We start from the raw sequence: 23,950 nt of genomic DNA, 5'->3' as shown, positions 1-23,950 counted from the left end.
GGCCAGGACCTGTTGCATAGATCAAACTTTGCTAGTTGTCTTTTAGACAGCTGCTGACCCTTATGGGGATGGGGCAAGCAAAGTACTTCCCACTTGTCTAGGTTTCAGGCTAGGTTAGAGTTAATTTATTTTCAGTAGCTGTTACAGTGCTGTGTTTTGGATTTGGAATGAGAATGGTGTTGATAACACACTGATGTTTTGGATTTTTGCTAATTGTGTTTATGCTTTTTTCCTGCCAGTGAGGAGGTGCACAGAAGAAAGGAGGAAGCATAGCTGGGACTGGTGATCCAAAAGGATATTTCACACTACAGAATGCCATGCCTGGTGTATTAACTGGGGCCAATTACCCTGAAGAGGGGCAAGTCTGGGTTAGGGAAGAGGATCTGACAGCTGTCAGTGGCTGGTGAGCAATTACATTAGGCATTACTCATTTTCTTCATGTTATTATTATTTTCACTATTACTGTATTTTTTCCTTCAAAATTAAAACTAAAATTAAAATTTAAAATTAAAAATTGAATTTACTTTTAAATTAAAAATATTTTTTCAATTACAAGTTTTACTTTGATTCTCCTCCATATTCCATAATGTTGGCAGGGGAGAGAAGGGGCTTGAATGAGTGGCTACATATTGTTTAATTACCAGTTGGGCTTTAACCACAACATTAATGTCAGTAAAGATCAGGTTTGTGACCCCCTGAAGATCCTGAATATACCCAAGTCCCAGGAACCTAATGTCTTGAGAGAGTTGGCTGATATAGTTGCCAAGCCACTTGCCATGATACTGGAGAAGTCATGGCAGTCAGGTGAAGTCCCAAACATTGGATCTGTCTTTATAGAGGCTTGAAAGGTGACCTAGGAATGACTGACCTTCCAGCCTCATATCTGTGCCCGAGAAAATCATATAACAGACCCTTCTAGAAACTGTGCTATCCTTTGGAGGGCAGGGAGGTGATCTGAGAGCCAGCATGGCTTCACCAAGTCCTGTTTGACCAACCCAGTGGCTTCCATGATAGGGTTATCACATCAGTGGGCAAGGAAGGGCTACAGATTTATCTTCACTTCTGTAAAATCTTTGACTGTGTCCCCCACAACATCCTTCTGTCTACACTGGAGAGACATGGATTTGATAGATGGATGAGAAAGCAGTTGGATATCTAGAAGGTAGTGGTCAATGGCTCCAAGTCATGATGGACGTCAGTGAAAAATGGTGTCCCTCAGGGGTCTTTACTGGGACTATGCTGTTTGATATCTTCAAAATGACACAGATGAAGGAATTGAGTGCACCCTTAGCAAATTAGCAGATGACACCAAGCTGGGTGGTGCTGTTGACAGCTCTGAAGGATGGGGTGCCATCCAGAGGGACCTGGGCAAGCTGGAGAAGTGTGTCCATGGGAATCTGATGAGGTTTAACAAGGCCAAGTGTGGTGCTGCCCCTGGGTCAGATCAACCCCTGATATCAGCACAGGCTGGGCATGAACAGCCCCAGCCCAGCCCTGCCCAGAAGGACTTGGGGGTGCTGTGGGTGAGAGGCTGGACATGCCCCAGCCATGGCACTCACAGCCCAGAGAGCCAAACGTGTCCTGGGCTGCATCCAGAGCCCCGTGGGCAGCAGGGCAGGGAGGGGATTCTGCCCCTCTGCTCTGCTCTGTGAGACCCACCTGGAGCACTGCAGCCAGAGCTGGGGTCCCAGCATAGAAAGGACATGGGCCCATTCAGACAAGTCCAGAGGAGGCCACCAAGATGATCCGAGTCTGGAGAACCTCTCCTATGAGGAAAGGCTGAGACTGTTGGGATTGTTCAGCATGGAGATGAGAAGGCTCCAGGGTGACCTGATTGTGGCCATCTAGTGCTTGAAGACAGCCTACAAGAAAGAGAGAGAAGGACTCTTCACAGGAGCTTGTAATGACAGGACAAAAAGAAATGGCTTCCAACTGAAAGAGAGTAGTTTAAGATTAGATTTCAGGGAGAAATTCTTTACTGTCAGGGTGGTGGGGCAGTGGCAGAGGTTGCCCAGAGAAGCTGTGAATGCCCCACCTCTGAAAGTGTTCAAGGCCAGGCTGGATGGGGCTTTGAGGAACCTGGGCTAGTGGAAGGCCCCCAGAGCTAGATTATCTTTAAGGTGCCTTCCAACCCAAATCATTCCGTGATTCTATGATTATATGATTTGAATTATCTGTCTTTATCTGGATTTGAGAGAAACACAGTGAGCTGGTTAAGGACTACAGAAGAGGTGGTGCAGCAGACCTGCATCTTCCAGCTCACTCATTCTTTTGTTTTCCTATTGAAAGGATAAATCAAAAAGCCTGATGGCAGTCTAGTGTTACATATTCAACTCTGGGAAAGCCTATCTCCTACTGATGGGGCTGCATGTGCTGTGTGGATAGACATGACTATTAATCTATTCTGACAGGAAGAGGTATGAGTCATATGAAATTTAGCTTTTTCAAACACTTAGATTAATGTGTCATTAAAAAAAAATGTTGGGAATAAATTGGGTACATAAACTGATTTTCCAACTAGAATAGGCAGGCAGCAGATGCTATTGCTAATATCTGTCCTCTAGAAAATCCCACCTGAAGAATAACTTTTTATTGCCAAAGTCGGGATTACTGGAGAAATCTACATTTTTATAACGAAGGAAGATGCTTCTTTCAGTGTGTTTTTTTCAGAAAAGTGGAAAACACAGAAATACAACTGGGATAATTTTTCTTTTTCTTTCTGAGTTTAAAACTTCCTGCAGGGATTGTAATGCTTATGTCCTTTTTATTGTTACCCAAATTAGGATGGAACAAGGGTGTTTATAAATGAAAGGTATATTTTTTCCACTGTGGAAGAAGGCCTGGGCAGCTTTTTTTAGCATCTAAGCTAAATGAAAAAATAATTTTAAAAATAGTATTGATTATGTTTGCTGCCTAAGTGGCATTCATAATTTTGTGTTATATGTTACACATCTTCATTTCTCCAGGCACAGAAATTATCTTTCCAAAGCTCTTTCAATTGTTCTTCAGTCTTTATAGTTCTCACGTTGCCAGCCTGTGGGCAAATGTTGGTATTCCATGTTGCTGTTCAGCTTTGTTTGAAAGCTTGTCAGAAGACTGAATGACCACTAATGTCTTAATTATACTTTAATTAGGACACCACACCTTAACCATGCTCTGAAATGATTTTGAGATGTTTTACTGCCTTTTAAATTTCCTTTTGTCTTAAAATGTTTATCAGCATTCTTTACTTTTATTTCTTTTTTGGGGCAGACATTTTTCTCATTTTTCTACTTGTAGATCGTAAGAAATGTTTTAATCTATACAAAATCTCTTTGTACTTGTCAGTGTAACTGAAATTGGAATTTGAAGAAGTGATATCACTGCTACATAAATAACAGAATATATTAAATCTGTCAGTTTGTCTGATCACATCTCTGCAAGCTCATGGCAACTGCATTTTGTTTCCTTGGGAGTGACTTGAGCTAATGAAAGGAAGACAGGGACCTCCTGCCTTTCAAGTGCAATGCATTTGAGGAGATCTGAGGGTGACTCACTAAAGAAACTAACAGAATTAATATTAATTCATTGAGAATTTTCCTTTTGAACCTCAGCCTGTGGAAATCTTATTATTCTGTTGTCTTAGGTTGCAATACAAGATGTAACCAAAAATACGTATTCTATTACCATCTGTTAAAACCAGGTGTGGCAGTGTTCTTCATATCTTCCATGACCCATCCCTCATATCTCTGGGGGATATCTTCTGATAATGAGCCAGCTGTGAAAATCGGGTAAGGCAGAGTTCTTGATGTCTTCCATGACCCATCCTCCCTCCAGGGAGGTATCTTCTGTTAATTAATCATTGAGTCTCACTGCATGACTGATAAGACTACATCATCCCATTGTGAGATGCTTCACCCAGAGGGAGGAGCCAAGCATTTCCTACCTAGATAAAAACTGAGATTTGGAATACCACAAGCATTTTTCCACTGGATTCCCAGAGGAAGACAAGACCATTCTACTCCACCACTGGACCTTTGGAGGAAAACTGCATCCTTCTTCAGGACCACTGCTCCAACAGAACCACATCTGTCACTGCAGGAGGACTGCAGCCACCATTTAAGCAGACTGCTACCAGCACCCTGACCAACAGAGTGTCAGGTTGTATTCTGATTCTGTCAGTAGTTTTGTACTTTGTACTGCATTTTATTTAAATTTTCCTATTAAATTGTAGTTCTGACTTGGGATCTCCCACTGGTTTGCTTTCAGACCAGCACATCTGTTAAACTGTAGAGGAATTTCATCTGATCTGGTTAGCAGGACTCACAAACTGCAGGTTGAGATCAAGGTTGAAATGCAGACTGAACCCTGGCTGGGAGCCCAATACAAGAGACCATGAATTGCCAGCCTTTGGGGTAACAAAGGGCAAGAAGATGGATGAGGCCAGCGAAGTGAGTGGATACTGCGACACAGCAGGAGCTGGGAATCACTGACCTTTTGGATAACCAAGGAGATGAAATGGGTGCTGCCAGCAAGGAAGATGAACGTGGAGAGGCGGGTAGGAGTCAAAGATTCAGGAGGAAGACCAAGAATTGTATTTGAGTAGACTGTGGGGACACAAAAGCCCAGGGATTCCTCTGTTTGGGGTCCTCCTTGGCGGCAGCAGCTTGAGCTATTTCTGTGTTACTGTGCTGTAAATAAATATATAAATATATAAATATATAAATATATAAATATATAAATATATAAATATATAAATATATAAATATATAAATATATAAATATATAAATATATAAATACATGTATATGTATATGTATATGTATATGTATATGTATATGTATATGTATAAATGTATTTGGAATGAGACATCTGAAACTCTGCCAGGGAAAATGCAGGGTGGAGCTAGTGAGGAAGCCTGGTCTGCCTGAGTGGGGTGTGCAGGAGCCGGGCAGGGACCCCTCGGGCACTGGAACTGCCCACGGTGGAGCAGGGAAAGGTCCCAGCAGGGGAAGGTCCTGGCAGGAAAAGGTCCCAGCAGAGGAAGGTAAGATCCCAGCAGGCAAAGGTCCCAGCAGAGAAAGGTCTCAGCAGGAAAGTCTCTGACCTTGGGGATGAGGCTGCCAGGGTCCTTGGGTACGGTCAGGTTGGAAATTTCCTTAGCAAATTATCATTTTCAGAGCTTTGCTCACAACTCTTTACTTTTAAGCTACTTACTTCATAAAACTAACTTTACTTTGTTGTGTAGGTAGCACAAATGAACCTGTTTCAGTAAAAAAGATGAGTGTACTGTGTCTGCAGAGACAGAAAGCACAAAAATCCTGGAATCTGAGTTGCTTAATTTTAAAAAGCAAATTCCCCAGCATTTTTCCTTCAGCCTATGAACTGTAATGTTTCCAAAATGTTAACTGAAATTTATATACAAAAAAGAGAAGTTCGTCTTCATTTAGATTTTCCTTTTAAGTTTTCTGTCACAGGTGAGTGTGAAGGTTCTGTTAAAAAGAGGGAAAATTTCTGATGATTTGTATTTTGATAATATAAGTATTACAAAAAGTATTATATGCTACCATGGGCCTTTCTGTCCACCTCTATTTGTAGGAGTGAGATATTATATTTAATTTGAAGAATAAGTCATTTGATAAATATGTTTTTTTCAGAACATTGATTAATCTAACTTATCTTTTCATCCAAAAACTTATATTTTCATCCTCTGGTTACAAACTTTGGATAAATGAAAAGTCAAAAACATTTGTCCTGCTCTTCTTGGTGGAAAGGTACTAACCAGGAACCAAAAATACATCATGAGGGAATGTAATGAGGAGCGAAAATAATTTGTCAAATACTCAATAAATTCTGATCTGTTCTTTGAAAGTTAATTAATACCTGGTAAATAAGGACTCTATGCCTGTACACCTAATAAAGTCTTTCATCCAAAAAAGTTCTTTGGACTGTGCTAGTTATTAGACATGAAGAGTGTCTTTTTTGTAAAAGCTAAAATGCACTCAATAGGGAATTCAGCACCAACACTTGACATATAAGACTCTGGAAAAATGTAAACACTTCCTTTGGCTCAGTAAAAACAGTAAGAAGCTGTTAAAATCTTTCACATAACAATAAATTGAAATAGGGTGTCCACATATAGGATCTCACCACTGTTGAAAACAGTGTTTCTTTAAAGAAATTGATTTTTCTTTGGATGAATGATCAGACAGATAAGAGACAACAGACAGAGTGGTGGCCTAGCTCTGAATTAAAAAAAAAGAGAAAAAAGGAACTGTGCTTTAGGTGCTAGTTCATTGAAGAATATATAAGAGTTTTCCCCATGCTGACGACTTCGAGGGGGTGATTATCACCCAGTAAAAAACAGCGAATAATGTCGTAGAGATAAGCTTAAAGGCAGTAACCATGCTGCTTGCATTTTTGTACCATAGCATTTAAAAGATTTACACAAAGGGCTGAAGACCTTCTCTTAGCACTGAAGAAATGGAAAGCTTCCTGCTTGCATTAGGTGAAATCTGCAGTATCTAATTTTTTAACATGCTGCACACCAAGCGCATAAGAGTGAAAATGCTTCAATCTACTCTGAGCAAATCCTTTGTATCTGATTTATATTTAATGCCCTTGTGATTTGTTTCTGATTCTTCTTTGACAGGGGAGTGGAAGCAAGTGTATCAGGGTGCACTTTGATTGCACAGTGCTGGAGGTAAACCATGTGAATGCAATTATTTACCTTCAGACGTCATGAAGAAAATTCTTCTCCTATCACAGTTCAACACTTAAATTTAGTAATGTAAACCTCACATGAACAGTGTACTCAGCATCAGGTCTGGCTTTTCTGGCTTTCTCAGTGGGGGAATGTTTTCAGTTAACCATTTACAAAAACATGCACAAATATGCTTCATATTTAAGTTGAAGTCTAAAATCCTCAGGTAAAAACTGTAAAAGTTGAGTAACTACTGAAGAATTGGATAAATGTACTTATAGGAACTGCTATAGTAGTTTTGTCCATATAGCTGAAAATGCAGTTTTGTGCTAACATCTTTCCATGTGGAGGGTTCCGAGACCTTTTAATGACTTGTTAATTAGTTTATGTTTGTGGGAGACAAAGGGGAGTTTTGAAGGTTTATCAGGCACTATTCCATTTAAAAACATTTCATCACACACAGCTTCTAGACAAATGAGACCATAATTTTTTCTACTTAGACATCTTTTAGGTGTGCCTTCAAAAACTTGTGTAAATACAGTTCTAAGCTGGGAAGAGAAACAAAGTATCTGATTGGTATTTTCAAAGTATGAGGAAGGCAATAAGCTGTCTACTATTATCAAAACTGCCCAAAAAATTGTATCATGGAAATATTGCTCATATCCTAATAAAAATATTCTTGGAATTTTGATCACCAAAGACAAGTGCACATGTTTATGTCTAGATGGCAGTAGAACAGGACTTTTTAAGAATATAATTTAGGTGCATACAGTGATGACAATGTCTTTTAATGCTTTTGTTAATCCAACCATTAGTTCTTTTTATCTTTTTTCCTAATTTAAGCCAATTCAAATGTTACATTTTCCATTTCCAGACACTCCTGCCACCCACTCCCCGTGATATCAATCAACATTGTTGCCTTTTTGTACTGTACCTAGTCACTGGACTGGATCCAGCAAATATTTTGCTTATTATACTTATTTCAGTAATGAATTCACGGTTCAAGGATAGAATGTACAGTTGCAGGGCACAAGTTCTTGGGTTTTTTTGTAATAGACACATCCCCAGTGTTTAAAACAGGTGCCCAGAACCAGTGCCTGGACATGCATTGCTGGATGTGTGGAGATTGCCAGGGATTGCTCCCCTAGGAACTGCACGTGACCTACTTGCTTCTGCTGCCCCTTTGGACTGGATTTCTAACAGGGACACTAAACCTTGTGTCACTGACTTTCATCTTGTCTTGTCACTCTGTGGGTCACCAGTATGTTGCAGTTTGGTAATCCCATTCCCCATGGGAAATGGCTCACCAAGTTGTTTGTCACAGGTGAGTTTTGTCAGTCTTCCTTGTGTTACGTTACTGACCATGTATAATTTATTCATTCTGGCCTTAAAACATTTTATTAAAAAACCCAAAAAAACCCAAAGAGTGAGAACTCATTTGAAAACAGTTTTGCAGTTCAGGCAAACTAAATTACTTTTATTTTTATGAGGTTTTAGAGCAAATGTGGCCATTTCTTTCTTGTTTGTCTAGTATGAGCAGTATGAAGAAAAATTCTAATGTATGGGTGCTACCTCCATTTAATGCCTTTTAAAAATTTCCTGTTTAGTATTTATTTTCAAATCTGGGTTTTTTCTGTGCTTATCACTTTAAAGCTTAGCATTATGAAAGCTTTTGAGCATAAATGATCTATTAATTCTTCTGTCAGTTCAGGATCTTTGTCAATAGGTGAAATGTACCTAATGTTTCTAAAGGAGCCACTGTGGTACCCTTTCCAGTTGGGGGCTGGAAAAACAGTTGGGCTACATTTTAAAGTTTTCTTGAACAGCTTTTTATTTAAGTGTTTTTTTCTAAGTCTCTCTAGTCTTCAATATTATAATAGTCACTTGATAAATCTTTGAAAAGTATTTTGTGGCAAAAAAAGCTTTATAAATGGTAGGTAGGATTATCAAGATGCTGTCCCGCTCATTTCTCATTCTCATTTTTCTTATTTATTCACTTTCTGACATCACTTTCTCTGGGAATTCACTTAGAGTGTCATACTTGTTCAGTAAGAATCAATGGGGGAAAAGTCTGTTCAAAGTCCTGTGTAATGCCAGAAGGTGGCCTTTGTAATAAATGATGCCCTTCCATGAAAAGGGTGTAGTCATGGATTTTAAGAGCAGAGGCTAAACTTGTAATACATCATCCTGACCTGCTGCAAAACAAATGTTCATAAGACAATAATTTTTGTACCAGAATAACAAATAACAAATACATACCCTTATTTCCCATGCCAACCTTGCTACACTGCTTAATGAGATATGTTGAATATATTGGATACTGCATTCAAATCATTAGGGTGCAGAAAGATTGTTAGAATAATCAAATTTTCTTCCTAACCAAATTATCCTGTATTAAGAAAAACACAATCATTTCTGTCTCAAACACAAATGTATTAGTGCTAATGAAAACTCCAGGGCAGCTTTTGGTAATTTCATTACAGACTACCTTGGAATATGGTAGTTCAATTAATCTCTGCACTACCACATTGCACATTCTTAATTTTTTTCTAAACAAGTTTCTTTGAAATATTTTTATTGGATCTGTTTTTTACGTACTTTGAACAAGACTAGAATATGATATGAGCTCAACATGACAGATGTCTGAAAGCAAATGGGCTTCACTTAAAATACTTTCTCTCAAGTCCTCTTATAATACATTCCAGTCAAAGACTTCTGTTGTAAGAATAAATATACTTTAAAGGTCTTGTAACTTTTCAAGCTGCTGATCTTATGCTCTTCATTACGGTGGCCCACTCAATATGAAGAAATATTTAGTCTCAGTTAATTGAAACTGCTATTATCAACAGACCTGCGGCATTTGTGCATGACCCAAAAGAAGAAAATACTCTTGAAGAGACAATATAGTTTTGAAATCATGTTTCTGAGTAAGAAACATAGGGTTCCTCATGTCCTGTATGTCTATGGCCCATCAAATGTCATCTTTCAACAAGAATTTCTGGTCTTTTTCTTGCTCTTTAGGGTATTGGTTTTGATTATTCTGTTTTGGTTTTGTTGTTCGGTTTTATAAAATCTGTTTTCTGGTGGCTAGGTTCTAATATATGTTGTAACCATTTTGTCTCTGTTTTAGAATCAAAATAGCATACTGACTAATTCCATAATCCAGCATTTTGTGGCCATGCTTAAAAAATCAGTTTACCAGAGGTAGATGGTTGTTCTCTGAGGAATCCTTGCTGTGTGCTTTTATGTTCTATTTACACAGTTATCTTATGAGTGTCATCATCCCTACCTGTTTTGCAAAACCTTTTGGGGATAAAAAAGCTGTGACTCTCATTTGGATACTTCTACTAGGAAGGTTTTTTCCCCTCTGATCATATTTTCCCCTTCTCAATCATATTCTGTGGTTTAGTAGGGCTTAATCACTTGTATTTATCAGCAGCTTCCCTGATTTATTATTACAGCTGGAGAAAATAAATACTTTTACCTCGTCACTTCACTTTTTTTCAGGTTTCCTAGTTACCTCTAATTTGTACTAGCCATTCATTTTCCCAACATCATGTTTTCCATAGCATCTTAATTGTTTTACTTTGTGAGCTCTTTCATTTTATCTGTCTTTCTGGCATTCTTAATGGTCAAGAATGCTGCAAAAAAAAATATTCTTAGGCTACTTATGGAACTCCCTTTACAGTATGGTTTATTAATTCAAGGGTGTCTCTAATTATGTGTGTGTTCTTTAGAGCCCTGGACCATCTGTATAGTTCTTGTACTATTTAATATTCTGGATCACACATAGAGTTTCTCTAGCATTTCCTGACAAAATAAAGAGGCAATGAATAAGTACAGAGGTTCTTTCCCTCTCTATCTTTACACCTGACATATCTTATTAACTCCTTGTTCTGTGTCTGCATGTGTGAACATAACATGAACAATTTTGAAAGTGTCCAATTCTTGATCATAAGTAGAACTGGGTTGAATTCCTGAGTGTTTTCTCTTTTGTAAATTGCCGTGGCTTTGGAGGGCAAGTCCTTTTGAGGACTGGAGACTGTTGAGGTTTAGGAAGTAAAGGGCAGGTGTTTTTGTAGTGGAAACCAAGTCTGTAGTGCTGGTGAGGGACTTTATTCAATGTTTTTGTCAATGATCTGGAGAAAGAAACACACTGTGAAAATAAAATTGTCATTAATTTGTCTGAGTTTTTATCCTTTCTGAGTGTCTTCCTGCTTTTTTTTTTTTTTTTTTTTTTTTTTTTTTTTTTTTTTCCCTTTTATTTTAGAAATAGCAGGTGCTCTGAGCTCTTCCACTCTTTCAGGAATATCTCTCAAGACCAAGCTAAATTTCCTTGGCTTCTGAGGTTCTCCAATTAAATGTTTTGAGAGGCAATGTTGGCACTGAATCTTTGTCCTCCAGACGGATCATGAGCAAAATTCATCACTGGGTCATTAACTGACAATTAAAGAATGAAAGCAGTAACTTGACAGCTCTTCCAAGTGGCTAGAAGTGGATGTTTGCCTAATGGAAATCGTTATCAGGACGCGTTTGGCTGTGCTTCTCAGATAAGATCTGGGCATTACAGTGAAGAAGGGAAGGTTTATCTCTGCCAATGCCGTGGGGAAGCTGACAGCTTTCCTGTTGTGTAGTTTAACAGTTGCCTGTCAGCACCAACCTCTGTTTGCCATTTGATTGTCCCTTAATGAGTGAGGTCTGTCAAACTGAACACAAGGAACAACGTTTCTTAGGGTGGAAACTCCAACATTTAGATTTATTTCTATTGTATTGTATTGTATTATACTGTAATTGTACTGTATTGCATTATATTGTAATTGTATTGTATTGTATTGCATTGCATTGCATTGCATTAGTTAGCAACATTCAGATCGATTACTTATGTGAAAGGAAGATACAGGTACGAAATACAGGATTATTCCAGCTAGATTAATTACAAGTAAAGCAGGGTGGAATTATTTTTCAGTGTCAGGAAATTTCAGCCATTTAAAGTTAACTGTGCTTGTACATTCTAGATAAATGAAATGGAGCTATGTAATTACCATTCTCAAAAAAGCTGCAGAGGCCACTCTATTTTGCAAACTGTCAGAGTGCTGTAAAAGTGTCACGAGCTAAATATCACCATGCAAACCAGCTCACTGTCTCTCACCAGACAGTGAAAACAATTTGCCTTCAGGACTTATTTTGAAATATTAACTTGAATCCTAAACCAAGCAGCTAACAACAGGGTATACTGACTAATCCTGAAAAGAAGATAAAATGTCTTCACTGTTTTATTCCAATTCATTAGGCTGCATATTTAAGATTAAAAAGACATCCATGCAAAAACCATAAAAATTGCCTGCTCTTTTTCTTCTTCCCCCTTCACTAGCCACACCCCCAGCCCCCAGTGAATGCTGTTAGATGTCATTAAATTTTCTTTCCCATCACATAACAGAATGTCTCATAGTGTACATTTGCACAAAATGGATTAAGGAATAAGTGGCTATTTAGTAGTTTTCAGTGCTTTCAAATCTGAGAAGAATAGTGGTTAGATGAGGCTAGATTCCACAGTCTTTGCATGTGATTAGTATTATTGCTTTATGAATAACTTCTTTGATGGTTGTGAGAATTATCTGTGTTCTTTTCACAGCCTTCTGCTGTTGTCAGGCCTTGTCCTGGCATACACTTTAGCACATGATTAATGTCATCACAGCTAGAGTGATTTTTTAAGTACTTGATATTTTAAATTTTGTTGGTCTGGGATGAGATATAAAAGTGTTTCACGCTTCATTTCAGCAAATACTGATCCACTCCAGACAGATATGTTCCTCTACCCAAGGCAGATTTCCAGCTACATCTCATAAACATGCATATATTGCAAAAAAGCCAGATCAAGACAGCATAAGAAAATGTGGAGCTTAAGGCAAAGTTAGAGATAAGTGAACAAGTCTGAAAAATCATGTCTGCACTTTGTACATTTGAAGGCCAGTAGTAATTTGAAAGAAATATGGCAGACCTGATTTCCTGGTGGCATTCTTTTAGATTTTCTGTAAAAACCACTTTGTATCTGTTAGTTTATGGTATCATAATTTCATTCATAATTGAATGGACATAATTAAAGGGAGCACAGCTTGTTTAGCACAAGGCAAACTCTGGACTTTGTGGACTCTACAAGCAGCTGGGAAATAAATGCTCATTTTCTCAATTAATTATAAAGTTATTGTGGTGGTGTTTTTGTGTTGTGGCACCTGGTATTTCTGTTCCAAGCAATACAGATGATTCTGACAGATCAAATAATTTAACTGCATATATGAAACTCAAAATTGAAAGCTATTTGTGTAAGTATATGAAATTGAATGCTCTAAAAAATTAAGTATGTTAAAATTGATGACGTGAGCTGTATTTTAATTTATATCAGCTTGAAAATATTAAAGATACTACAACATGAATGATTTAAGGGGAATACCTTAAATTTCTTACTTACAATTGAAAGATAAAATCAATAATTTAAAGTCTAACCAGAATTATAAAGACTAGGATAATTCTCACAAATGTATTTTCAATCTAATCTACAGTAAAGAAGGGACAAGCACATCTGGGGCCTTTAAGATTGCTGTTATTTACAGATAAATACTGTGTTTCAGTCTAACTAGATACTGATAGCCATTTAAGAGAGGAAGTTGGGGGTGAGGAGGGAAAGTAATTGTGAAGGTATAGGTGCCTTTAAAAATTTAATACATCAGTTAATTTTGGCTGCACAGGAGATGAAGCAAATAAAGTGACTTTTCAGCCTCAAAATGACTTTAAAAGAAGAGTCTTATCTGGATCCAGATTTATTTTTGTGCAACTCTTTGCTAAAACATTCCTGAGGCTGCTCATTTATCCCACTGTGGTGTGGACTTTGCAAGCTTTTAAGCACATAATTAGAGCTTATTTTATTGTCAAATTTATTTTATTTAGTCAGATATGCTTTAGCTGAATTACAGAGCAGATGAGATAACAGTTTCTGTAAGGACCAATTACTCCTCCTGAATAAGCAAATACAAATAGAAAGAGAGAAGACACAAAGGGTGAGGGTCAGGAAGAAGGATTGAGCCCAGAAGAAGGAGTGAAATCAAACTGCAGTTGACTGAAACACAAATCATGATTAAGAATCACGTTTCTTCCCATTCATATTGTTGCTGGTGCCACCTCTTTTGTAGAGGATCTTGCTCCTCTTTATGCTCGTCAGATTGTCTTTCACAGCCCTCTCATCCCCTCCTACCTGCGAAGCAGCACCTACAGAAAGAGAGGTTGTAGCCCAGAACCACAGCTAAATCTTATTCTGAACATGAAACTTCCTGCATTTGTTGGTCAGGTCCCCAGTTCTGGAACCTGTTCTGCCTGGGGAGGAAGCACAAGCTTTAAAGAGATTCTGCCAGTGGCAGTGCCCGTGAGAGTAATTTGCATGGGACAAAGGAGAGAAGAAAAGCTCTTTCAGATTGACAATATCTGGGAGGAACCAAGGTTGGATGCTTTTAGTTCTCCTCACTTCTTTAGCCAAGGCACAGTAAATGGTGACAGTTAAAAGGGCACTCTAGACACAAAGTACAATATTTCTCACAGCCATATGTTGCTTGTGGTCAACCCATTCTGTGATGTCCTGCTTAGAAATCCCTGATGAATCTTGAATTTCTGTCACTCCAAATGGCATCACCAGGACTTTGGCAGCTAAAGCTCCTCAGAGGCCAAGGAGATTGAAAACCCCTCTTCAGTGCTTAGAATCACAACACAATTTGCCATGAAAAAAATATAGTAGCAACAGTCTCTCAGTGCTACGAGAGAGTCAGAATAAAATAAATCCAGAAGGAGATGCTAAAGCATTTGAAGGTGTTAACAGCACATCTGTCATATATTTTAAATTATTTTGCACTTTTCTTGCACTGCTAAAGTTTAACAAAACCTGATGAGTATGAAAAGGTTGGGCCGTCTACTGAGGCTGTCCTCCAAACCCATTAATTATTGCAACTTGTAATTTTAATTATCCGTTCTTCAGAGCTCATCTTTATCTGTTCAACCTGAATTGCTAAATTAAGCATATGTTTAAATTACCTTCCTTTTCTACCATCTACAAAAGAAGAGATTGGATTGAGTGTTAAAGCAATGGTTTAAATTTAAATATCTGTTGCTTTTTTAATGGCTTTGTGTTAGTTATGTTGTCATTTAAGAAATATTAACAGAGCAACTGAGAGCAGTGTAAATGCTAAGCATGCTTTATGAATGTTATGATGCATTAGTAATGGTCCTCTAAATAAACTATAGCATGACAAATAATTTCCCTCTCTCTTAAAAAAGTAGAGATCTGATAAAAATTATGCAAAAATATCAGCATATAAAGAGTAAAGGTGTCCTATGGTTTTCAGAGAAGATAACCCCTTGTTTTGTGGCTTATCACAAAATACAATAAAAGATATCTTATTACAAATAACAAGTAGAATGTCTTACTTTTGGCTGGAATATTTACAGAACTTGAAGAATTGCTGTCTACAGGAAGTGTGCAGGGCTTCTGGTAATAATTTGTGCTCTTGGGTAAGAGCCAGGTGAAATGTCTCAAAAGGTAATCTGGTAATGGAACATCTCAGCAGACCTTTTGATCTTTGAATATAAGGATACTCTGTTAAAACAAATCTCTGAATTGCCTATATTCTAGACAGTGAGGAGATTTTTTTTTTTTTCCTAGGTCATAACTTGGTGATGTGTACTCCAAACAAATTGCCAAACACTTTCCAGGTCTTTGGTTTCACTGGTGTCCCAGCCTGATGAAGGTTGGCAGAGCTACTGCAGAGAGATCAGGTCTCAGGACTGTTCAAGGCCATTCCCTATGGTAACATCTTGGCAAGAGTAAGAGTTTAAGAAGACAGAACTAGTAGGAAAGGATCTGCCAATTCTAAACCTTTTAGCTACGTATTCATCCCAACAACTTTTAAATTAACCTTTCTGAAAGTTTATTATCTCTTTATCTGGGATATTTCTCTGTGTGCTGTAAAAATACAATAAATATCTGATAGCATTATAAAAATAGGATTAATGAGTTATCAGCATTTATACACAGGTCTGAGCGGGTATTTTTGGAATGGTTCTTATTCTTTCCTGAATTAGTCCATCCAAATACTGGTTATGCATATCTAAAGGATATTCCAGGAAATCTTCAATGAAATTGAAATCTGATTCAAAAGTTACACTTTTGGGAAAATATCGAACTCAAGGAAGCTATAGTTACCTCTTCTGTGCTACATTTAAGTCTATCTGTTAAGAACAAAACAGCAGAACAAACCTTTTTCATTTCCAGCAGTTTTCCAAACATGCCTTCCAGACTCACTTTATCAGCAAAAGAGGGGATGAAAACATCCAAATGTATTCAATTATACAGGGACTTTAAATGGTAACCACTTTAGCTGTCTGTGCTAAGATGGCAATAGTAACACTACTTCCACTAAAAATTTGCTCCCAAATGTTTTTCTAGATTGACATCTCATTGTTTTTCTACTCCATCAAGCTCTTCTTAGGTGTCTTTTTTTAATGTGTGACTGAAGTATGGGCCCACAAGTCGCTTCCTTCTGGTTTGTTTCATCTCACTTCAGCCAGCTCTATCTAGCTGTGAATGAAGAAACAAAGAACAAATTGATTCCAGCAGATATATCCACACTGTCTATCTGCCTTTCAAGGACATTTCTTAAGTCAGTTGCTAAAAGCTGTGCCACTTTTATGAGCTTTGGTTTGCAGCTTGTGAATGTGACTAGTTTTCAGTTCACCCAGCTGCCAAGCTCCATTGCTGTGATGCAGCACAAGGATTGTTTTTTGTAAGAGCTGTATTAAGTGAACAAGAGATCAAACCTGTGCTTGATCAGCTTAATGAGATAAAAGGACATTTTGGCTTAGTAGAGAAAGGCAGAGGAAATAAATGAAATTGATTACCCTGTTTATCATGGGCTCAATTTGCTGGTTCCCTTGGCAACTGACCCTGATGTAGATGAAGTTACTAGTACCCTGAAGGAGATCAACATATAAGATTTCTATCAGCCACATTAACTGTCTTCGGATGGTCAAAAGTAGGGAGTGCAACTTTAGTGGAGGGATTAGATCACTATCACTAGATGTAGCTAGTCTGACCTAATTAGTTGAGTATTTTCTGAGAAGAAAATGGGTGAATATTGTGTTGTACTACTGCATCACTTTTGTTTAGTGCTTTGTTAACTGATCTAGATAGCAAACAGTTTAGTCAGTGTTTTGTGTGAAAAACCTCTTAAGAAAAAAATGCTATCTAGAGTTTCAGTGAGATGTGAAAGTGATTATTTTTATATATTACTTGTACATCCTGTTGCCTATTTGATGGAAAACCATTGCACTTGAGTTTTGGTGTGATTTAATATTTGTTGTGAGAGGTGCCTGGAGAAACCTCTGAAATTCAGAAATGCTGATCTATAAGACTAGAATTTTTTCCATTGACTACATAGGTCACAAATCCACTGGACAGGAGGCAATACTGTACTGTCTGTAGTCACTATATTGGCTATAGATTTCCAGCAAATACACAGATTTTCCACAGTCTTGGTGGCATATTTGGGTGCAGCTATCTCTCTTCCATGTATTTTTATTTTTGAATACTCTCTCCTAAGTCTGCAGAAGGCATGGCTAGGGGATTATATTGTTTGTTCTGCTTACAGGATGCTGTTCAACAGCTGTACCACAGAATTTCCTCAGAATTGTGTTTTCTCATGCGCTTTGCTTTATTGGTGTCTGTCTCAATCAAGCAGCTTGTTTGGGTCCTTCTTTTGATTTCTGAACAAACAGACTCATGAGGACCTGAGAACTGGAATCTGAAGTTTTTCACATCAGAATTCATGATTCTTTCTTTCCTGAAGACAGCTTTTATCAAAAACCAGAGGACAGTAAAGATTTTAGGCCAGTTTACAGACCCTTTTGGACAACTGGATTATGAAAACCAGAGAACTGAGGAGCCAGACCCTGTCTCTCAGTGTCTGTGTCTGTACTTTGGGATCTGGGAAACCTTCCCAGTTTCCAGACCTGGACACTTTCCCTGAGCACGTTGATTCCCTGTAGGACAAAAATCTGTGCTGTTTTCCATTCACACACACACATATACAGACAGTTTCTGAAGAGAAAATCTGGGCATGGAAACCAGCAGGGAGACCTAACATGTTCTCACAATATATCTCATCTGGACTCTCTGGGCTTGCCAACAAGTCCACTTAGGATGCAATCTAGTCATATTTGGAATTACTGGGGTTTGGCTGCTTTCTTTGAATTTGAAGTGAAAGCAACTAGCTTTTAATTGGAATACTAAGAACAATAGTCCATATATACATGTGTAAAGGAACCTCCAGAAGTTTTACAGAACAAGGAACAATTATATGTGAGAGGATTCTCTTTCAGAAAATTTTAGAGCATTTCCAGTTAATATAGGTCAGGAGAACAAGATTCTTACACACTGAATAGAAAGCATTCAGTTGCCCATATGAAACATATGCACTGTTGGCAGTAACATAGCTGTGACTGCAGTCATCTTTGGCAGGCTCAGCTTTTACTTGTTTGTAAAAATATTTTCTGTCCTATTCTGTTTCCTTCTGCTGTTGAATATGGGTCTAAGAGTTTGTTGACTTCACAGTGCACTTTTCTGCCTACAGATTTTAAATCTGATACCTAAGGACCAGGTTCTAACTAATAAAACAAGAATTTAAAAAAAAAATCAATTCCAATTTTCTCTTTAGGTGCTTTTTTTGTTGTTGTTTAAATGAATAAATTGCCTTGAAGCTTTTCTCTGCCTTCAGTACTCAGCACTTACATATTAACAGCTGCACACAGGGTAACCTTTTAAAATTGGGTTCTATTTAATTAAGCCCTACACTAGCAACAAATCCTAACCCACTCAATTGTAAATTGTCACAGTTGTGTTGTGTGCTTCCTCCTGCTACAATCTGATTTGCTTGGTTTTCTGCCATAGGGTATATATCTTGAACAAAACAAATTTGGAGGCTTAACAAGGAAGAAACAGAAAGACCCTGAAATCCTATTTCGTTTGTTAGTCTGAGCTCACCAGAGAGATCAACAATATCGAGGGTTCTGTTCCCGGGTGGAGCTGACACACAGAGAGCAGAGAGCACAGCTACAGTGGTGCTTTCAAGTGTGCTGAGACACAGACACTGGAACCGTCCCATTTGGGAGCAGCATCTGAGCAGGCTGTGCAAAAGGGCAAAAAGGGGGAGGCCTCCTTGGCACTGGGATATCAGGGCTGCCTACCTGTTTTTCTTTTTAAGTTTTGTTCCGTGGGTGTACAGAAATAAAGAAACCAGACATAGAAAGGAAGTAATGTAGTACTCTGTAAGGTCACTTTTCTCTAGGAATCTTTTTTTTCCTTTTCTCTGTTGCTGATTGAAGCAGACCAAATATTAGTATGTATTAAGAACATATGTATTAAATCTGTTCAGCCTCAACAGTGCTAATTCGGATTTCTGCCAGTGCCACCAACAAAGCAATGGCTGAAGTGATTCATACCATAAGTACAGTCACAGACTGGTCACAATCAATGGAAATAAGGTGAGGCATAATGCTGCTGCTGTCTTGAATATCATGGAAAAAGATTTCTGCCCACTCATCTGAGGACAAGGTTTGTTCTTCAGTTCTGGAATGCCACTTTGAAAGTGGCATTTTTCATTTGCCCACATCAGGTAGGTAAATTTTATCAGCAGCACTTTTGCCTAATATCCTGTGCTGCATACAGGTTGTTGAGCTTCCCAGCTATTGCTCTTTCCAGATCAGGAAAATAAAACAGATTTGCCTTCAGGGAGTAATTGTTTTCATGGTGCCTTATACAAAGCATGATGAAGTTAATGAATCACTCTTCCTTTCTTCAAATAAGATAAAGCCTCTGCTGAGACAGAAATGGCCACCCTGTTAAGTCAAGCAAGATTCACGGAATTTAAATTAATTCCGATATTTGCCTCTAAGGATATTTGTGTGATCCTCTGGTTTTAAGCCCTGGGAATGCATAGTTAGTACTGCAACAGACATTTAGAAATTTAGCATAATATGTGTATTGATATTATAATTTATGTTGATCATCTTTAAAGGAGCTTCCTGCAATTTATTATGTGACTAATACTCTAGCTCCAGGATGATGGCATTGTGCAACCTCTGGATTTCAATTCCTCAGCACTTAAGTAACACATTTCTTCCTCTACCCTTTTTTCATTTGTTCAGTTTATAAATTATTCTGTTACTTTAGATGATTGAATAGTTCTCCTGATTTTTACTTTTCCATGGATTGCTTTCTACAGATCTGTATTATGAGAAGTGTGTTTGAAGTGTGTTGTTGTGGGGTTTTGTTGTTCTTGGTTTCTGATTTTTTTATTCGAATTGGTGTAATATGTTTAATATTGAATAACTTGTAAAAAAGATCCTAAAATCCTTCTAACTAGTTTCCAAGGAAAAAGAAGTGTAATCAAGAGATTTGTGTGAATCAAGTGTCTATTATTTCCAGGATTTCATTGCAAAGTATTTTAACAGAGAAGGAAATAATGATATGATTGTCAATACCATGATTTTAACTGTAACTGCAACTTACTTTTCAGGAAAACATTAGCTTTCAAAGGGAAACAGGTTCCCTAGACTTCAGTATCAGGACTCTTTGTAGAGTGGCACATTTTACAAAGGGGCCGTTTAATAGTAAAACCATTTTGGTGAAGTTTTGCTGTCAGCGGCTACACTTCAATAGATTGATGTTTACAATTCCAGTTTTAGAGCATGTGTGTTTCAAAACAAATGATGTCCTAAAAGTTTAAAGGATGGATCGTGAAGGCTGTGAGAGAATAAGTGAGAAAGTGTCACTATCTAATTTCCGTTTCATGCCAGTAGGAGCTGCTTGTTTTCCCTGACTGTTCTACATTGCTCTCCTTCCTTTGCAAATAAGGACATATGACCAGCAATATGAAAGTTTTTGTAATGAGCAGTTCATAGCATTCCTAGAAATAAATTGCTATTTTCCTTGGGTTGCCTAGTCCCTTGGTCTGTTGGAAATCTCTGATTATCCACAAGAGAACAAAGGAAAACAAATTATAAGACAAAAGTTGACATAAATTGTGGATGAGTAAGTTGAAAATTTTCACAAGACAAGCAGAAAGAAATGCCATTTAAATTAAAAGTATATACCAGCAAATACCAGGACTTAACTATTTTACTTCTCCAGGGATTTTTTCTTGGCACATAAATTTCACCAAGTACATCAAATGAATAGATTTGATGGTCTTGCTTTATGTAAAGTCAATGAACTATTTCTTTTTCACCAGTCACTGTCACTCAGGATAAATTTATGAAGACTCTCCATACTATAGTCCCTTCTTTCTGAAATGTCACTGAGAAATCCACTTCTAAAAGGAAGAGGAGGTCTATATATTAACACAGTCTTTGAAGTTCTTGAGCAAGGGACTAACAAAGGTCCTGTCATGTAATTATATCACAGGCACAAATGATTGGTGATTTGCACTTGAGATAAATTTTCATTTCAGTTGAGTGTTAACAGGAGATTTTTTTTTCTATTGGAGGCTCAGCCCACAGGGGAACTGTCTCTGTGCAGGTTCAAAAGGACATCACAGGTTTTTCTTTCCAGAGGGATTAGAGATTCTCTTCTTGCCTCTTCAACTCTATTGTCAAAGTGTCATTTTATCTACCACATCAGCATGCAGAGAACTCAGTGCCGTGGGGTGGATGAATCAAGGTGCACAAAACTGAGTTTCAAAGCTTCTGTTCCTAGAACAGCAAATTTTAGCCTTTCTGAGCATTTCTAAATGTGTGCTTTAGTGTTCTTGGAAGGTTAGTTGTTTTCAGGGTGCCAGCTCTATAGCCTGAAATTGAGAGGCACATTAGACTTAACCTTTTAAAATGTACATGTATTCTTCTGTAGTTCCTGGGAGAGTGATTATTTCTGGTTTTTCATTGGTTTTGTGAAACTTGCAGCCTTCAAGCTATCCGGATATTTTTATTTTCAAGTCTGTTTGTTTCCTATAGAAAAAGCTTCAGACATGACCTCATAAAAATATGGAATACTGCTCTGATGATAGCCATGCTTTCAAATGGGAAGAACAAAATCTATATTATTCTCCAGCTGGCAATATTTACTGATCTTTTACACTGACACTCTAATAATTAAATGTTTTTTCTTTTGGCACGCAGAGCACTGGAGGTGAGGCTGCCCCAGAGCAGAGCTGGTGATGCTGTGCCTGATGTCCCCAGGACAGGGTTGGCCCTCCTGGCTGCCAGGGCACTGCTGGCTCATGTTCAACTTGCCATCAACCAGAACCCACAGGTTACTTCTACATAATACCTCTACTTGATGTACAAAAATTTATGCAAATTTGTTTACTTTAGTATAGCTCTACAAGTAAATATTTGGGAAAAAATTAGAATTCCCTCATACAATAATTTTAAATGCCTGAATCTAACACTTACTCAGATATTCAGGTACGTCTTTATGCCACAATGCAGTGCCATGTACTGTAGGCAATATGCTTAGGAGCAAAGCTCCATTAATTTTCTTAGGCTGTTTTCATCTCATTCAGATATCTCAAGTACCTCTGTGTCATGCAAAAACCTTGTTCTTATAATTTTTTTAAAATAACATTAGTTGTTAATGAATTATAGAACCATAGAATTATATGATTTATGTAGGAAAGGGCTTGAAAAGATCCTCTAATCCGACCTCCCTGGCAATCAGCCCTGACATCTTCAACTAGACCAGATTGCTCAGAGCCCTGTCCAACCAGGCCTTGAATGTTTTCAGGAATGAGTCATTCACCACCTCTCTGGGCAACCTCTTCCAGTGTTTTACCATCCTGACTGTCAAAAAATTCTTCCTCATACCTAGCCTGAAACTGCCATCTTTTAGTTTAAAATATTTATCCCATGTCCTATCGCTTCAGACCTTATTAAAAGTCTGTATCTACCTTGCTATTACAGCCTGCTTTAAGAATATAAAGGTTGAAATAGATTCTGTTTTTAGACTATCATAATATGAGATGATTTTGTGCATGTCTTATACCAGGCAGAGTGTTCTTTACATGAACTGGGATGATAATGTGAAATAAGCATGTCTAGGCTATGTCCTTTGGAGAACTGGATTGTACAAACAGGGTAGAGTATATAAATACTTAGTGAGAAACTTCAGAAACACTCTGAACAATCAATTGAACAGGGGACTATGTGAACTTCTGAAATATTGCATACTCTTTGGTTATTAAATAATAAAATCAAATTATTAAGAAATATTGCCTCTATAACTAAAGTACCAAGTCGGTAAAAATATTTTAGCATAATTTTCAAAATCTAGCCAAGAATAGAATTTGCATCCAAAAAATGCATGTCTGTTTATCAGTTCACTTACAGTTCAACATTGAGCAGCAGCAGGGGTTGACATCCAAGATTTTAATTGATATCTATAAATGAGTAAGCCCAAGTATTTCTTCAGAGACTGAAGCCTTTCATACCCTAATTCCTAATTAATTCCATCAGAATGTCACTACACTAAGGACATCATCAAGAATTTTTCTGTTACATCTTACATTTTCAGTTTTCCTTAATTTTTATGACATAAATTTATGCAACCCTGAACCATAAGGAATTTAGAATACAGCAGAGTTAAATGAAAAACATCTCTAATATAGCAATATAAAAATAGTGTCTTGTGATGGAGAGTTCCATAAAATTAGCTGGAGAACCTTCTGGAACCCTGTGTAGTTCTAGGTACAATATATAACATTTTAAAATATCCAGTTTGACCTACAGATTTTTTTTTTTTTTTTTTTTTTTTTTTTTATTGTTTGGTTTGGTTTTCTGAGGGGTTTTTTTTTGGTAGCAGGAGGGTGGGGATGTTTGTTTGTTTGTTTGTTTGTTTGTTTGTTTGTTTGTGGTTTTTGTTGTGGTTTTTGTTTTTGTTTTTGTTTTTGTTTTTGTTTTTGTTTTTGTTTTTGTTTTTGTTTTTGTTTTTTTTAATTAGATAGCATTATTTACATCTGTGACTGTTCAGCCATGATCACCATGGCTAAATCCATGTTTATAATAAAGCTATCCTTGGGAACCCAGGTTCTAAAGAAGCATATCCTTTAAATGCTGGATCTCTTTGTCCATTAATGGTCATGGGGAGGTGGATGGGGACAATCCAAACTTCTCTGCATGTTATGAGACTAGAATGTGATTTGCAGCCAGTCCTCTGATTACTGGGAGCCTCTCCTATGTTTGC

The sequence above is a fragment of the Oenanthe melanoleuca genome, chromosome Z (assembly GCF_029582105.1).
Source record: "Oenanthe melanoleuca isolate GR-GAL-2019-014 chromosome Z, OMel1.0, whole genome shotgun sequence".
Lineage (NCBI taxonomy): Eukaryota > Metazoa > Chordata > Aves > Passeriformes > Muscicapidae > Oenanthe > Oenanthe melanoleuca.
This window is presented reverse-complemented; position numbering follows the sequence as displayed.